A 17,834-nucleotide genomic window follows, 5' to 3' on the forward strand; every position below is an offset into this window, starting at 1 on the left:
ACTTTGCAAACGTGGCATGAACGGCTTTGTCATCAGAATGTTCGGCATGTACGTAATTTCTTAAATAATCTGAATATCAAATTTTCAAATCATGATTTCTTTGCGAAGGCTGTGCTTACGGCAAGCAACATAGATTAACTTTTCATGAGAAAATTGACAGGGCAACTAGGGCTCGCGAAGTAATTTATTCAGATGTTTGTGGTCCAATGGAATACATAATAAAAGTAAATATAAATAGTTTAAAAAATTATTATTTATGAGCAAGAAATACTTTAAAAAATAATACCTTAGATTAAAACGATTTATATGCGAAATAACAATCATTCCAATTTTGGAGTCAATACGTGTTAATTTTCTGTGTCATATTTGAAATAATTTGTATGTTATTATAAGTTTAAAAAAGTAAGACTCCAAATAATTATTGAGGGTGAGTAAAAGGAGAAAGCCTCATTAAATTGAAGAGGCTTTTTTCAGTCTAAAAACTACATTATTAACGATTTTAAAAACTTAAGTATTTTGGAACAACGACGAACATATGACTAGGAGATAATTAAGGCGGTAAATCGATGATGAGGATAAAGGCAGTATATAAAGTGAAACAGAATGATTGGCCAAGTTTCCATAAAATTACTGATGAGGAAGCACGAACTTAAATTAAATAAAAATTTTAAAAACTTGAAGAAAAATATTTCAATAATACGTCTTTGGTAAGTATTTTTTCAGAAGCTAATATTTTAATATTGCTGAATTAGAAGTCGAAATAGTGATTAGAATTCCAAGAGAGTTGTGACAAACCTGTATTTAAATTCACAATTGTAGAGTCTCTTTTAAGTTCGGCAATTCTAGTTTTTAATCTCCTCTCAGTTTCACCTATATAAACTTTATTACAACATTTGCATTTTATCATATAAATGACAGCAGACAAATTTTCAATGCCATCCCTAACTTTTTTCTTTAATAAATAGTTATCTAAACTGTTAGTGATTTGAAATAAACATTTATGTTGAATTTTGTTAATCCATGTATTTTTCTTATTAGTACTGTTATAAATTTCATGTACACGCTCAGTTATAATGTCATTAATTAAAGGAAGTGGATAGTTGTTAGATACTAATTTTGTTTGTAGTTGATTTAAATTTTCTTTTCTATATTGTACGTCACTCAATTGGACACATCTATCATCTAAAACTTTAATTAAAGTGATTTTATGACAAAATAAATTATACAAATTGTAAATGAGATATCTCCCAGACCAAGAAGGTTTTTTGTACCAGTTAGTTAATAAAGAACCATTTGAAGCTTTAGTTATTTGCAAATCATTATCAAATTACAAATCATTATGTATACTCACACACTTCACACTTTCACCAATAATGTTATTGATGTTTGAGAGGATTGTCCTATACAAAAAAACCATTTCCTGTGTGTAATGCTTGTTTTCAAAAATTTAATCGTCAAACACAAGAATGTATGAGAGACAAAGAAATTCATACTCATTTTTAAAATCAGCAAAAATGTAGTTTTAGCATATTGTTTACACGCCGGGATGCTTTTCAGGCTATTAACAAATGAAAGCTTGGCACCTTCAAAAGCGCGGATGATAATGACGATTAGTTTATGTATATGCGACACTTCTCATTCTCGACAATTGACTCTAATTCCCTAGGAGCATTTAGAGGAGCGGTATTAAGATTAATGCCATAAGAGTGACAGAGATGGTAATAAATCACTCTTAGTACGGCATTGTGCCTTTGGATATAGGTGGTTCTCGCATGAGTTGGACAACTAGATAATATGTGTGCTAAATACTCGGGGTGTGCATGGCACGCCCTGCAGCTATCATCGGGAATGTCTTGGCTCAAAATACGGCGACTATATGTTAAGGTGGAAATAACACCGACTTGACAGGCCATAATAAAAACCTCCGTGGCAGACTTCAATCCGGTGACTTAAGGAAAGCAAAAGTTAGCTCACACGAAATTTACTGATCCTCGACATTTCTGTGGAATCGTCGTCTAAAAGTGACACCAGCTCCCAGTAGAAATGCGATAAATCACACTTACATCCACGTCTCACGAGTGTGAGATGGGTGGTCACAGGGCACGATGAATTCACAGCGACAGGCCGGCGAAACCCTCGTTTGTCTTGAAGAAACGGAGTGATCCAAGGATAACAGCTATCTGCATCCATCTCGCAAGTGCCTAGGTAAAGTCGTTGCAGCTCCCTTTTGAGGTCTTGATATCCCTTCTCCCTATCTCTTCTTTTGATCAGTGAAGTTGTAGTCGGATTGCACTCAGCGTGTGCATGACGCGCTCTGCACCTATCGCTGGGAAATTCCTGACATAAAATGCGGTCGCGGTATACTAAGGTGGAAATTATACGGTCCTGGTGTAATGCTCCTAACAGAATGGTTACTACAGAAACCAATCTCCAGTCGGCCCTGCGGAAAGGGGTTGACCGACCGTATCCGAGAAGAGCCTGAACCCTCTGACAGGTCACGAAGTCCTGGGCGACAGAACATCCAATCATCAATCTTGTGCCGTCTTCCGTGGCCTATACCAAAAAGCCTCGACTCTCCCGTTTGGTCACCAACCACTTGGAATATAAGTTGTTTCGTCTGCCCACTTCACGCCCTGGAACCGACCCTAAGGAAGGATCCACTCCTGCCGTTCGGCCCTTATCAGGACCATACTCTCTCCCGCAAGCACCTCGTCATTCCTGTCGGAACCACTGACTCACTTCAGGATACAGCCACGACCTGATCCTTTGAAGGCGTTTTGTAAGTAGCAATAAAACCTATTTTTAAGTTAATCTGGTGAAGCACTCTAGAAAATTGAAATATTTGCAGACTTATTGTACGCTTTCGTTAAGTATTTGTGAAGTGAAATTTGTACAGAGTATACTATAGTATACTTTATCTGGAAAAACATCTAAAACGGTGAAAGATGTACCATACAAAAAAAAATGGTTTGAAAAATGGAAAAAGCTGATAGTTTTGCTTTAAGTTGTCCCGTAGGTTAACAGATAAAGCCTTTATTGCGAATGCAATAAACCGCGCCAGGTTGAATTTTTTTGCTGACTGCAAATATAAACTGATATAAATATAAAGTGATAGAATATCACTCCTGATATTGAAGTCAAGGCCAAGTGTTGCAGCAGCCTCCTCCGCTGATTTTTACAGAAACACCCCTTTTTCACTACTTCTTTCTTCCTGGCAATTTTAAGAAAAGTCTTTCGTCCATTTGTGACTATATGTGCTGTACCAAGAATAATCCTCTTATAAAGATATTTAAGATTCAGTATTCCGCGACCACCTTGTCGGCGTGAGATGTAGATTAGCAGATCAAAAGGCTGAAGGTGAATGATTTTGCTCATGTGCATAACTGATAGTTTGTATGATAAAATCTGCCAGATGAGGAGTTTGCATCTGGTACTGATTGCATCATTTATAGATGTCACGTCCGGAATGCGGCGCACGCCTGGGTATGTGTAAGTCTCTCCATCGCAGAGGTGTCGTATAGCGCTTTTATTGGCGAGCTCCGGGCCTTCGAGAATATCATTAAGTTATTCGCGCTTCAAATAAACCTCCGAGCTATAGGTAGTTGTTTTTTATTTTTAGCATAAATCTTAAGGTCATCGTTGTCAAATACATGATTAATCTTATATTTCGATTTCCAGGTTTGCCAAATCTGGTTTTCCAAAGGTTTCCGGTAATCAATCTAGGCCTTCCATAGGTAGCTCTGGTAGGATGATGCGTCTTTGCAGATACATCTATCAATAAGCAGGTTCCCGCGACTCTCACCTACGCTTTTCTTTGAGCCGCGTTGTTCGTACATTTCTTGCCACACTCGTTCCATTGCCAGACGCTGATGAGTGGAAGGAATTTTCTTGTACCACAAGGTCTTAATACCATCTGGGCCCGGAGTGGAATAGTTTGTTATTTCTCTTAATACTTTTTTCGCCTCCTATATAGGGATAGGTGAGCGTTTTGACTTAGGTATGATAAGGGCATCGCACAGCTCTTGAAACCATTTATGTTTAGGCGGATGGTCGACAGTAACTGGAGGATCGTGGAAGAGTCGAGGTGGGTCAGAGAAAAACTGTGGGTTTTCTATGACCCATCTTTCCCTCCGCCATCGACTTCACCTAGTGTCAGATAGTACTCGTATTTTGTCAAAAATATGCTCTCTGAACGTCAGCAGCTTTCGCTTGTTGAGTGTCTGACTTACTCCCCTAGTCATACTTCCACCCTTTCTTTAATTCTTTCTGTTCCATCCTTATTCTACACAGTCACAAACTTACACGTTATACTTCTTAGTCTTACTGTCCTTATTTGCACGTCCTCTCCCTCTATATCAGCTTCTTCCTCTAATCCATCCCAATGTCCTGTTATAATTCCCGCACTAGACCTTCCTTTCCTTTTTATACTGACCGCCTTCTGGAGCGTCCACCTATACCCCTTTGGCAACTTCGGCTCTACTCTATTCCATTCCTTTCTCTTTACCTACGTCTCTGCCAGTCCCATCACATAAAATTCCTGTATTTTCCACCAGAAATCCTCATATTTCTTCTATACCCCTGCCACTTCGGTACTCCTAGCCCTGTCTTTCAGCATTCTCTGCACATCCCTTTACTTTCTCTTTCAATCTTAATCGACGAAAACCTTCTTATTGTTTATTCTATTTTTGTGTTCATTACCTCCAACTTTTCTTCCCAGCTCACCAATTGTACAATCGCCACTTAAGTCTCCTTTCTTCTCTCCAGCCTAACTTTCTCTACCTTACTTTTAAACTAAAATTTTTAATTAAATACCGCTAAACTGCAAAATACAATTTTTTAAACTTTTATTACAGTTCAAAGATACAGAAAATATAAATGCACGAAATCATTTTTAATGCCCTAAATTGAAGAATGAAACAAAGGTTTTCAAAATTATATCATTTTAAGAAATTCTAAGTTAGAAATATTAAACATGATCATCCAAAATTTTCTCAAATATACTCTTAAATTTTTTTCATAATAAATAATCACTTTAAACTTTCCAAGGAATAATAGAGAAAAAATTTTATTATTTTGAAATCTATAAAAATCCTCAAAAAGCTTCAACATTTCATTTTGAAATCATCAAAAATCTATATTTTGTTTTAAATCTTTTGAAAATTTTTAAAGTTTAAACTTAAGTCTTAATTTATTTACAGATTCTAAATATCAACTTTATTAATCTTATCTAAATGAATAATTGTTTAACTTTTATATACTGAAAAATTTAATAATTAAACTTAAAAATAAAAATTTTGTCAAACAAAAAATAATCAGTTCAGGGTTTATAACACCCTGCCAACGATTCGTCATCCCCGAAGGAACAATCATCGTCAGAAAGGCTGTTCTCTTCACCCTTCTAATGCCGCTTCAGTTTTTTACATTCTCATCAGAGAAGGTATTAGATTTGTGTAAAATTTGACCGCCCCCCCCCGTTTTTGTCAAATGTCCACGTTTTGAGATCGCCTGAATCCGAAAAACACATTTTTACGAATGTGTCTGTCAGTCTGTATTTCTGTGTATATGCATGTCTGTTTCGACAATAACTTTTGAAAAATTAATTTATTTTATTGGCCTTTTGGTACACTCGTTTAGTGTTCTAAACTAAAGGTCAAGTTCGTTAGCCAGCCATTTTGAATAAAAACTCAAAAAGTGGGCACATTTTGAATATTTTTAAGATTACTTTTTTTGAAATTCAAAAATTCTCTGTACGGTTATTCAGATTATTTAAAAGTCGAACAATTTATCCCTTTTTCTACTGTTCCATTACCGTTGAATCTCATGATGAAAAAGAGTTTTCTTTTGAATAATTAATGCACTGATACTAGTTTAATTTTAATTTATCTTACTCTTAAAACAAAATAAAATGAAACAGATGTTACAATTCCAAAGGAAACAAGAGAAACAAAAGTAGTTTTTATAATCGACTTACCCGAACTTATAGCTACCGCCACACTTCATTCGCCAGATAGAAGGAAGGAGCGGATAAGGATTAACTTTTCGTGTTTTTGGAATAGAAGGTAACGTTTCAGGTTAACACCTTTCTCTGGATCGTAGCACTTCGTTGAGAACTGCACTGGGCCCGATTCGCCGTACCTATTTCTGATTGCACTAAGCTGATTTGCAGGATCGACACATCCTTCACGGTAGGAAATAATCTATGCTTGTTTTTTTAATTTAAATGGTTATACGTCGGTACATCTATGTGTCATTTAAATACGCGTTCGGTCTTCCGTCTACTAAAGATCCGTATGTGTTTTACGTGCGGTCGCATGACTGTCTGGGTGTGTCAATTAAAATGTCAAATTAGGTCCGACGATGCGTCATTCTACGCCGTCCCAGTTGGTCCGAATGGGCTAGAAACGTGGGTCCATTGGTACCGTTTGAGAGGTGACGTCCGTTGATATCTACAAAGAACTGCCATGAGAATTTTGATTGTGATCGACTCGAGGGTACTAAATCATAGGTGAGGTAGGACATTTTTGCAAGCATTGCTAATTTTGATTGAATGGTCGTTGTTAAGCGACAATTTGGAAAGGATTATGGAAGCAAGCTATATTGTGAATCACTGCCTTCTTACAAAAATGCTGAATGTTGTAACGTGATTTCGAGACACCTTTCATTCCTTTAGTTTGAACATTTTAAATCATAACTTGAATTTGATTGACTATTGATTATTAGTTGTTTATAATTTAGTTTATTCATAATAGTAGTTTACAACAGTTTATTATCTTTGGTTAATAATTTTAAAAATATCTCGTAGTGATAAGAAATTATCACTTACGCAACAGTATTTAGTTTGTGAACATAGGAAGAACTTCGAGATAAGGAAATGTACTTGCACCGCGAGCGAAACGTTATGTGTAGTAGTGCATAGGTACAAGCTTCAAACGGTGCCTGTATGAGTATTCTCCTTGCAATAATTCGTATTATCGTTTTCTCTCTTTCTTTCTGTCTGATTCTCCCGTCTATCTACATTACACTGGCTTATCGACAACGGCGAAGGCATGCTTATGCTGACTTATGTATTTATAATGCTTATGTTGCGCATATATTCCTGGATAGTTGATTCTAATTTTAAATGAGTTGAATAAAAATTTTAATTAAGTACCAGGACGGTTCGTAACAACCTCACCCTGGACATTTTGGTTATTTTCCTTGATAACTGGGTCAAAATGATCATTCCTTTCCCATGCTAGTTGGATTAATTATATTCTTAGAGGCAATTTTTAAAATTATTTAAGTAAATAGTAGACTTATAAAATAATTTTTTTAAACGTGTGACAACTTGAAGTATCGTTAGCTTAGATGCTTTTTGTACAGTCATGTACTTGCTTAGTAGTGATTTTTTATTTAATTTTTCAATACTCTATTTACACAAGGGCCTTAGTGATTATATCAAACAGTATGTAATTTAGATTTAATCCTAGCTACTTCGGTTGGTGGGTTGAAATTATTATTTACGTTCACTGAATTTCTGCTCGATTTCTAAAAAAGATATACATCGATGCTCATCTTGAAAATGATGAAAATCTTAATAAACATTCATTAATATATAATTTCAGCTTCACGTTGTGGGATCATACCTTCACCTGATAATGATTTCCGATCTTTACTTCGTCTATTTGAATTTTTTGGTGTAGATGGGGAAATTAATTTCATTATAAAGTTTTTATATATAAAGCCGGTTTATGTTTTTATATCCGTTTGTTGCAATAACAATTTGTCTGTAATTTTCAAGATCAATGGGAGTTATAGAGGACTCTTGAGGTACTTTTTTGAATAAAAGTTCAAGCAAGCCTTTACTTTCGGGAATATTCAAATTACCCACATGAATATAGTTCTGGCTGAAACTTATCTGAGAAGCTCCAATCATTAATCTATCTTTCGCTCATTTTCTTGCTCCATATACATTATCGAGTTATCTATTTCTTTCACCTAACAATATGAGATATTTGTTTGCATCATCATCATCAATCCATGAAGATGTACGTGTTTCAGAGTTATTTTCCACTTCACTAGCAGTTGATGTCTCTAAATTACGGGGATCTACAGTCCTGTCTGCTTCTTCCTCATCGCCATTAATTGACTTATATGACAAATCATCGTCCCCATCAATACTTTGTTTAACTTTATTCTTTGCTTCTGCTTTCCCTCTAATTGGTTCAACTTTTTTCATATTCTTGAAACCACCAATAATTTTCTCCAGTAGATTAACAATTGGCTTAAAACTGTCAATTAATATGCGCTCAACTGTTTCTTTGTCCAACTGTATTAACCTATGTTTATGTTGAATTGATTCACTAGCTCTAGCAATTTCATGCAAAATATTCTTTTGCTTCTGAAAATTCTCCTGACTGCGAATACATATTGATGCATTAACGTCTAAGGCGTGACTGTTTTTATATTGATCATTACACATGTATATATTACTTTTTCAGATTTATGAAACATTGAAAACCTTTCATATATTTTCCCTGGTTAAGATTTCTATCCTTGTCAATTGCATCGAATCCATACTTGTCATTATTCCAGCAAGTTAAACAAACATTTTTAAGTTGCGAATAAGTCATAGAAGTATTTACACGTTCATCATAAATGGGTCTAAGATTTATTTCATCTTGCTTAAATAACACAAGTAAATTAACATTGTCGCGTACCAGATGTTTAGAAATATGAGCATATGTCTGACTCAAGTAAAAACAGTCGAGATTCTTGTGTCTACCTATAGAATAGAATGCTCTTATATTATCTTGTTTCTCACAAGCCGCATCATCAAATGCAATTATTGAGTTTGGTTTCGCTTCACTTAGCATTGTAACCTCTTCATGCTCATTGAAAGGATAGTACTCGGCGCCATCTACTGATTGAATGTCTTTTTCCAAAAATGCATACTTTTATTGCTTTAGCGATTTTGAGTAGATGTAAATATTTTTAAATCTCAAGCCATTTGGATGTATCAGCAGAGCCAGCAAAGCATTTGCCTTTCCACAGTTGAAAAGCCCACAAAATATAGCCCGCACACTGTTTGGTACCAAATTTCCATGTCGTTTTTCTCTATTCTCGTTTTGAACCAATTCTGTGGACCAGGCATGAAACTAGCCAAACGATTAGAACGAGGTGATCCAGGAATCAATCCACTGTACGCTGCTTGTAAACGAGCACGATATAACCTACTCACAAAATAGAGAAAATATAGAAGCTAGAAACTCAGCTGACAGTGTACTGGCTGAAAAAGTTTGGAAATTTGTGCTTGCTCCGGATGCAGGCATGGGTAAAAAGGTGGCTACTTGGTGAATAGCAAACGCAATGAAGGCGAAATCAAAATTGGGGATGTGTCAGGGTAAGAATAGAAGTCCTACAACTACGTTGAGAAAAATAGTTGCTGCAGCTAAAAAGTCCAGGATTTCAAGCAATGATGCGCAAACTGTCATTAAATCTGCACTCAGAGGCGCACATGTAGCTGTTATGAAGGCTGATGGAAAAATAAATCTGAATAGACCTCGTATTCTACCGTTACCGGCCAAAGTAGGAGGATTTTTACCCTTTCTCATACCAGTTTTGGCGGGTCTCAGTGCTGATGGGGCACTAGCTGGTGGAGATGCTGGAATAGCTCAAGCTGCGAATGATGCCAATTCGGCAAAACAACAACTTTCAGAGTGTAAACGACGTAATGAAACGATGGAAGCCATTGCTTTAGGAAGCGGTCTATACTTGAAAGCATATAGACAAGGATTATGGCTTCCTCTAAAAACGCAGAAACAAGAGCAGGACTCAAAAAATGTCAAAAAACACAAAGTGAAGCTACCGCATCGAGCCTTGACTGATGTAGATTTACTCAAATCTGCAAAATCTATGAAGATTCCACATTTTCGAGGTTTTTTTATGTGAAATAGATTACCAGAGGGTGGGCCGCGTAAATATAAATGTTCTATTGTTAATCTTGATGATGAAGAAGGACCAACAACACATTGTTGTGCCTATATATAAAAAGATTGAGGGTAAAATAATTTATTTCGATAGCTTCGGTAATCTTCGACAACCTTCGGATCTCTTCAAGTATTTCGGTGTTGGTAGCATCACACACATTCGTGTGTGGACATGTATGTTTGCAATTTGTATGCAATAAATTAAAATCTCAGAGTACTTTTACTCTAAATAAGTGCTGAAATTTTCAATATAAAGTCAGTTGAACGCCAGCTGTTGTCACGGAGGATTCATTGACGCTAACATTATCGGGAACTTCTTCAATCCTGGAAACGTACTATTTTCCTCCAATTGAGTTGCCTCCTTATAAGAATTACACGCTTGGCCTCGTTGAATTTCTAACCTTTAATTCTACACCTAATGTAGACACTAGTCAAAATAAATTTTATGTGGGTGATGAAATAATTGAAATTCCTACAGGAACTTATGAAATAAGTGACGTAAAGCGCTATCTACAGAATGCTTTGGCAAACAAGGGTATTGAAATTCATATTAAGCCAAACAAAAATACTTTAAAAAGTGACATTTACTGCAGTCACGGTATAAATTTCGAACCTAAAGATTCCATCGGTCATTTGCTGGGGTTTTCGCCACGCATACTAGAAGCTAAGCAAGCTTATGCATCTGATAACCGGTATTAATCATAAACGTGATTTCTGCGAAAAGTGAGTGTAGTATAACTACAGGTGCATACATTAAAGGTCAAAAAGTATATACTCTTCATGAATTTTTCCCTCTAGTGCCACCTGGATATAAGATAGTGGAAGTACCATCTCATGTTATTTACTTACCAGTTGCCGTGCAGACAATAACTACAGGCAATGTGAACGCAATATGCACTGAACATCTTGAACATTTAGTCAGCAGAAAGAGTCTACGCAATTGTTGCATGATGTCTTTATTGTAACACTATACTCTTTAAGGGCCAAGTTACCCACCGATGTAGAGCTGCGTTCGTTTGATGACGACGCCTGCGAGCCCGCTTACTCACCCTGGCAAGCCGCCGATACTGGGCTTGTGACTCCCTGCATCGTACTTTTCCGTGTGCCGATCATATTTAGTGCTGCCGTTCTATTTCATATAAAGTCGGTATGAGTCGGTGAAAAAAGTGGGTATAGTATACACAAAAATCGGTATTTATCGGTCACCAAGAAACTAACTTTTTTTTATTACTGCACTGGTCATAAAAGCGCGAAAAGTCAATATATTATAATTAAATATATCATTAAATATAATTCTATCATTGGCGGTGGTTGGAAGCACAAGGAAGAATGTTTCGACATACAAGAAAGAAGCGTGAATATCAGGGAAAGAAATGTTTTGCGATGGAGTATGAATATAGTCAACTACACTAAAGAAAAACAAATGCCTGATACTACAGTGCAATCGGTCGGGACAATCTTCAGTGTTGGCTAAATTCACACTACATTGCGCGGCATTGGTTTCCCTGATATTCACGCTTCTTTCCTATATGTGGGAATAGAGAGAAGTATACCGAAAAATACTGATTTTTGTGAACACTATCCCACTACTTTCACCAACTCATATCGACTTTATACGCAACAGAACGTCAGCACTGAACATGATCGGCACACGGAAAAATACGTTGCAGGGAGTCGCAGGCCCAGTATCGGCGGCTGGTCAGGGTGAGAAAACGGGACCGCAGGCGTCGTCATCAAACGAACGTAGCTCTACATCGGTGGGTAACTTGGCCCTTGAAGAGTATAATGTTACAAGAAAGACATCATGCAACAATTGCGTAGACTCTTTCTGCGTTCTTTGGGGAGAATATGTTGTGAGTAAACTTAGAAAGATATTCACAGATGTACTTAAAAATAGATACCAGTACTTTTTTGGTATAGAATCAAAAGAAGCGGACATTTGCTTCTTCAATGATCTGGAGGGAACCAAAAAATCATGAGAAGGATTGCTCTTTTTGTTTAAAGAAAGTTTTTGAGCACAACCGAAAGACAAAATCTTCAATTTGTTATGCAACTGTTGAATGTGTAACTTGTCCTACCATTCTTAAAGCCGAGGAGAGTAACAAAAGTAATACTACTAGCGACGAATATTAAAGTGCAATGGAAATGTCGGATATCAAAGCTAATGACATCGCTGAAGATATACAGATGAACGATGAAACATCAGAAGAATCAGAAGTCGAGACTGATAAAAATCTCAATGGGTTCACGCAAGAAGACCTTAATGACTTGTTCCGAGATACTGGACTTACAAAAGAAATTTCTGAACTAATCGCGTCAAGATTAAAAGAGAAAAATTGCCTAGCTCCAGGAACTCATATAACTTTTTATCGCGAAAGAGATATCCAATTTAGAAAATATTTTACAAAAGTAAAAAATCTAGTTTACTGTAACAATATTAAAGGACTAATGAATGAGTATAATGCTTCTTACGAAGCTAAAGAATGGCGCCTATTTATAGATTCTTCAACACGTAGTTTAAAACCAGTCTTGCTACATAATGGCAATCATTTTGCTCCGCTACCTGTTGGCCATTCAGTTGTGTTAAATGAGCAGTAACATAACCTTTGCTTTATACTCGAAAAATTAGATTACGCTAAACACAAGTGGAAAATATATGAAGATTTAAAAATAATGACCATTTTATTAGGTCAACAAAGTGGTTTCACTAAACATCCATGTTTTCTATGTGAATGGGACAGCCGAGCTCGTGCCGAACATTATGTGACAAAGGATTGACCCAGTAAGGAAAATTTAACTCCAGGATCCAAAAATATTATAAAACAGTCTAATACCAACAGATAAATTAATCCTTCCACCATTGCAGATTCAGTTGGGACTTGCAAAACAATTCGCTAAAAAGCAATGGACACACTACGGAGAGAAAAGCTTTTATGTACATATTTGAAAATTTACCTAAACTGTCTGATGCGAAAATAAGAGCAGGTTTTTTGATGGACCGCAAATTAGAGAACTTTTGTAAGTCAATGAATTCCAAAAAAAGAATGAATAAGGTGGAGAAAGCAGCTTGGCAAAGCTTTAGAAACGTTACGAAGAAATTTCTAGGAAATAGGAAAGATCCTAATTACAAGACTGTAGTTAAAAATATAGTACAAAATTTCAAAAATATGGGATGCCTGATAAATCCAAAGCTGCACTTTCTTCATTCTTACATTGAGTACTTTCCTGAAAATGTAGGCGATTTCAGTGAAGAGCAGGGTGAAAGATTCCACCAGGATTTAAAAGATATTGAAAACAGATATCAGGGTGTTTGGGATAGCCATATGTTGGTAGACTACTGTTGGTCTTTCAAGAGAGATACGTCAAATCAACATAAAATAAAAGCACTACGAAGTTCATTTACAAATAAACAAACACTTTATCACTCTAAAGCTGAAAATACATGAAATGGCTACTTACAATGTTGTAAAGCTCTTTGAGAATTGCGAGAGGCGAGGGGACTGATCTTGAGTATCATAAAACTATTTCTGCAAAATAGTAATCCGTATTTAGTCCAGACACATGTCTTTTATTAATTCAAAGAATCAAACTCCTTAAATGCATTACTCAAAAAAATGTTCTTAGCATTCAAGAAATTAATTTTCATGACTCAAAAGTTTCAGATTATTACATTTGTTTGATTCAATGAATTCAATTCACTTTCATTAATGAGTGCGCCTTTCAGTCAGTTGATTTTTTGCAAGAAGTCTGTTTAATTTGGGTTTTTATTCAAACGAATTTTTTCAATGTTAACAGTATAAAAGGAACATTGTTTCTTTGCCTATATTTGAAAAGTGTAATAACCTAAATAGATTGATTCAAAATTACCGACTCAATTTTTGATTATTCTTAGATCAAAGAGACAACTGTATAGTCCAAAAGATCTCTAATAAAGGAGAGAGACAGAGAGAGTTGATACATTGCTACCAATAAATTGTTTCATTGGGTAAGCGTTGGTGTTTCTGCGTCTGTACGAAGAAATATATATATATATATATTAATATAATTGGTAAGGATGTTGGCGGTATATTTTCAGCCCTTCGGTTATATATTTGTTTTCGGATCGCGTTTCGGGTAGTTTGAATAACCCTATCTTTAGATTCTCCCCTCGTTTCTTGTCATAACGAAGATGCACGACATGAGTCCCGTATTTCACTGTACATGAAGGCAACTTCTCAGTAATAGAGTTATCTAAAGGCTTTGGTTTTAGAATTTTGACTGATTTACATGGAGTTGAATTTATCGTTAATAACTGACAGTCTAAATGACTGATAGGCATTTTTTCTTGAGGTAATTCCTTACTCTTTTGTTTTATTGAAACTTGTACGTTTAAAGGAGATTCTATTTGTTCAGAAACACTTGCATCTTTATTTTCTTCACTAGTGATTTCGTGTAATACTCCTGGAGTTTTAGGTTCATTTGGTTCATTTTAATCCTGGTCTATGATTAAATTTAATTTTTAATCGAATTTCGTTGCACTATCTAGTTCAAATTCATCGGTATCTTTTATATTAGATTTTCGTTTTTATTCCGTTTCTTTATTGTCAGTTATCTGATCCTGCGCAAATTTGGACTTTTTATCTATAAAAGGAATAGGTTTAGATGGGTTCGAATGTGTAACTATATAATTTTTCGAAAATAAAATTAAAACTTTTCTTGTGGCAGCTAATTTTTTCATGAAATTCCATTTGTAATCAGAAGAAAATCTATAGAAATAACGTGAAAAGCCACCATGGATTTTTCTATGGGCAGTTTTATTGTGCCTATAGTTCAAATTTTAGTCGCAACTAATTCCGATGTGTCTATGGATTCATTTTGATTTACTAGTATTTCTGGGTTTGAGGAATCTAGTTTTATAACATTAATATCGGCTCCCGTGTCAACTAAAAATTATGCTTTGATTTAATTAAATCTAGGGGATGAAAATTCTACGGCTGGGTATTCTAAATTAAATTTTTGATCAAAGTTTGTTCGTGTTTGATAAGGAATTGTATTCTTGTATGACGCTTCTAGTTCTCTATGCTCGTTTAAAGCTCTTCTTTCGTCTCGCTCGTCACGGCGTCTGTTCAGCAAGTGGAGTGCAAGTATAAATGCGAGAAGTCTGTAAGGGCCTGAGTGTTAATCTCATTTATCTGATAATAGGGATTGGGATATCATGTACTTTGTAACAGAGATCACGATAATAGTTTGAAGGATATTGTTGAGGCGAGCTATAATTACTTGAAAAATTTGGTTTACATTCATTAGGGTAAGTTGAACCTCCAGGTGAATATGATCGTTTTATTATTCCGGAATGTTGCGGTTTCTGATCCCAATTTTTATGAGTCGGGAACTGTCGCAAAACGAACATGCGGGCTAGGACTGCGATCCCGTGCTCCTAAGGAATTTGACTGATAATACCTTCGATCATTATAATAACTTGTTGAGTAGTGAGGATTTAATTTTTTAGTATCTTCGTATTTAAGCGCAACTTTTCCAGCATTATCTAAACTGAAGGAATTTTGTTCTTCCACTAATCCTGAAGTATTTACCTTCGAGTGCGAATTGAGGTCCTGATTTTAAGGGAATCACGCCGATCAAAGAATTCACGGGAGTTTTCTTCTCGTCTCATTCTGATAGTAGAAATTTCATGAAAATACCATGCATAAGTTTTAAGTGTGGCAAAACGTTCTTTTAGGTGTTTAACTAAATCCTTAATTGTTGTAAAACTTTTTCCGTGAATTCTATCTCTGGCTGCGCCTTATAATCGAGGCAACGCTGCTTTACAATACTGTCCTCACAGTTGCTGATACTGATGACTCTGGATTTACATATAATATCTTGAATGAAATCTATAACGGGCATTGTATTTTTTCCGTCATAATTAGAGATGTTCGTGATTCCTTGTTGTACGGCGAAAAACTCGTTCATGAATGTCATCATGTCTTCACTGAGTGTGCGATTGGTATCGCCAGTAAATTGAGTTTTATTAGGATCGTTAGGCAATTTGGTCAAAGTTGGCAATTACTTGGTGATCTCTATTTTAAAACAAGTGATTGATTATGAATAGGTATATTTGAACAGATGCAGACTGTTTAATTTATGAAACAATTCTAGAAAAGGAATTCTTGTTTCAAAGAATGAATTTATACTCGCATTTCTTTAAACGAAATAATGTTTGTTGCAATTCGAGTGGATTTTCTGACTATAATCGTTTAGAGTCTCTTACGTGCAGATTTATGGTCTGCTCGTAACGTGTACTGATCACTTAGCGACGGACTGCCTTTGTTCGTTCAGTAGGAAAAGGCAGTAATGGTTATAATCTTTACTCTTCGTTAAGGACGAGTGAAAGTATACCAAATATAAGGATGAATTTAATTTAAAATTTTAACTTTTGTTTATGGTTAAAATTAACTCAGATTGTAGGAAATAAATCTATTGTAAGATTTCCATCCATGGGTGATCAATCCGTGAAAGAGATTTTTACAATGGATTTAAACTTATTTAGAGGGATTCTCAAGAATCTGGATGAGAAAAGGCAATTACAAGATGTAACGCGTTGTGGCTTGGCTTCTGAGAACTTTTAATATTATGCCGCAGTATTGAATTGCCTAGCACATTGCAATAAGATGCTTCTTGAAATTATTAAACTCGATAAAGGGGGTTCAAAACTGAAATAAGGTAAAAAAATTCCGAATTAATTAATGTATGACCTTTTGTTCCCTTTCGCTTGTAATTGGCACATTGTTTGTGGATTATTTGCGTAATTTCGAATTTGAGTGGGGATATTCAAAACAGATTTTGTTTTAAAATGTTGTTAGTTTGCGAAATGATCTAAACGCGAATGTTGATTGGTGATCTTTGATGACGTTCATTTAAACCCTTCACTTGTACAGTCTTGCTACAAAGAGTACATACAAGGTTAATTCAGTGTATTTTCGTAGTTTTAGTAACGATGGCAGAGCTTGGGATCACGCGAAGTATACCAACGCCAATCATGCAGTTCGAACTTTGCCTTATCCCGAAGGTGACTATTCAACATATCTAAGAAGGACTTATACTCTTGAGTGCTGATGGAATAGGTATCTTAAAAATTACACTGAAGTTAAATTTTCTTAATAAAAACACTGAATTCAAACAAAAGTGAGAATTTCACCGCTACGACCAAGTCAGCTGTCACATCCCGAGCAAATAGGTGAGGGTAGAATGGAAATTTGCAAAGAGAGAGACCAGAGTGCTGATTATGTCAGGGTGGTAAGGCCTGACCATTTTTTTGTGGTGTTTTAATAAATTATGTAGGTAAAGTTTGAAAGATTTTTTATAGATAAGAATAGATAAATGGTTGACAGTTTCAATAAAATAACTTACATTGACCTTTCTAAGAGAAAGGGCAAGAGAAAGCTCTTTTGTCGGTTGGATCTACGTTGCTTTCGTAGGGCAACGACGAAACCCTACTGGATGGTTGTTTTGTGAAACTATGCACAAGCACGATTCACTAGTGGTAGTGCGATGCAAGGCCCTAAAACAGCTGCTCAATCCACACTTAAGTACTTTTCACGAACGCTAACATCGCGGACTTTATTTGAGAAAGACTCAATTAACGACGACCGAAAGTCTCAGCCGAAGGGACTTAGTACCACACTTAAACACGTTAACTATTTCAAATTGAACTTGAAACTGCGCGACTTCGTCAGAGGGTTCCGTGGGTCACAATGAGATAGAAATCGCGAATTTGTCAATGTGATTCGTTATTTGTAGATCGAAGTGAACAGTCAGACTGCTGGGAACGTAAGACAAAAATACAGGGAAGAATCGGGGCTTATGTAGTCCTTCGTCGCCATGTTAAGA

The sequence above is a fragment of the Belonocnema kinseyi genome, chromosome 2 (assembly GCF_010883055.1).
Source record: "Belonocnema kinseyi isolate 2016_QV_RU_SX_M_011 chromosome 2, B_treatae_v1, whole genome shotgun sequence".
NCBI lineage: Eukaryota > Metazoa > Arthropoda > Insecta > Hymenoptera > Cynipidae > Belonocnema > Belonocnema kinseyi.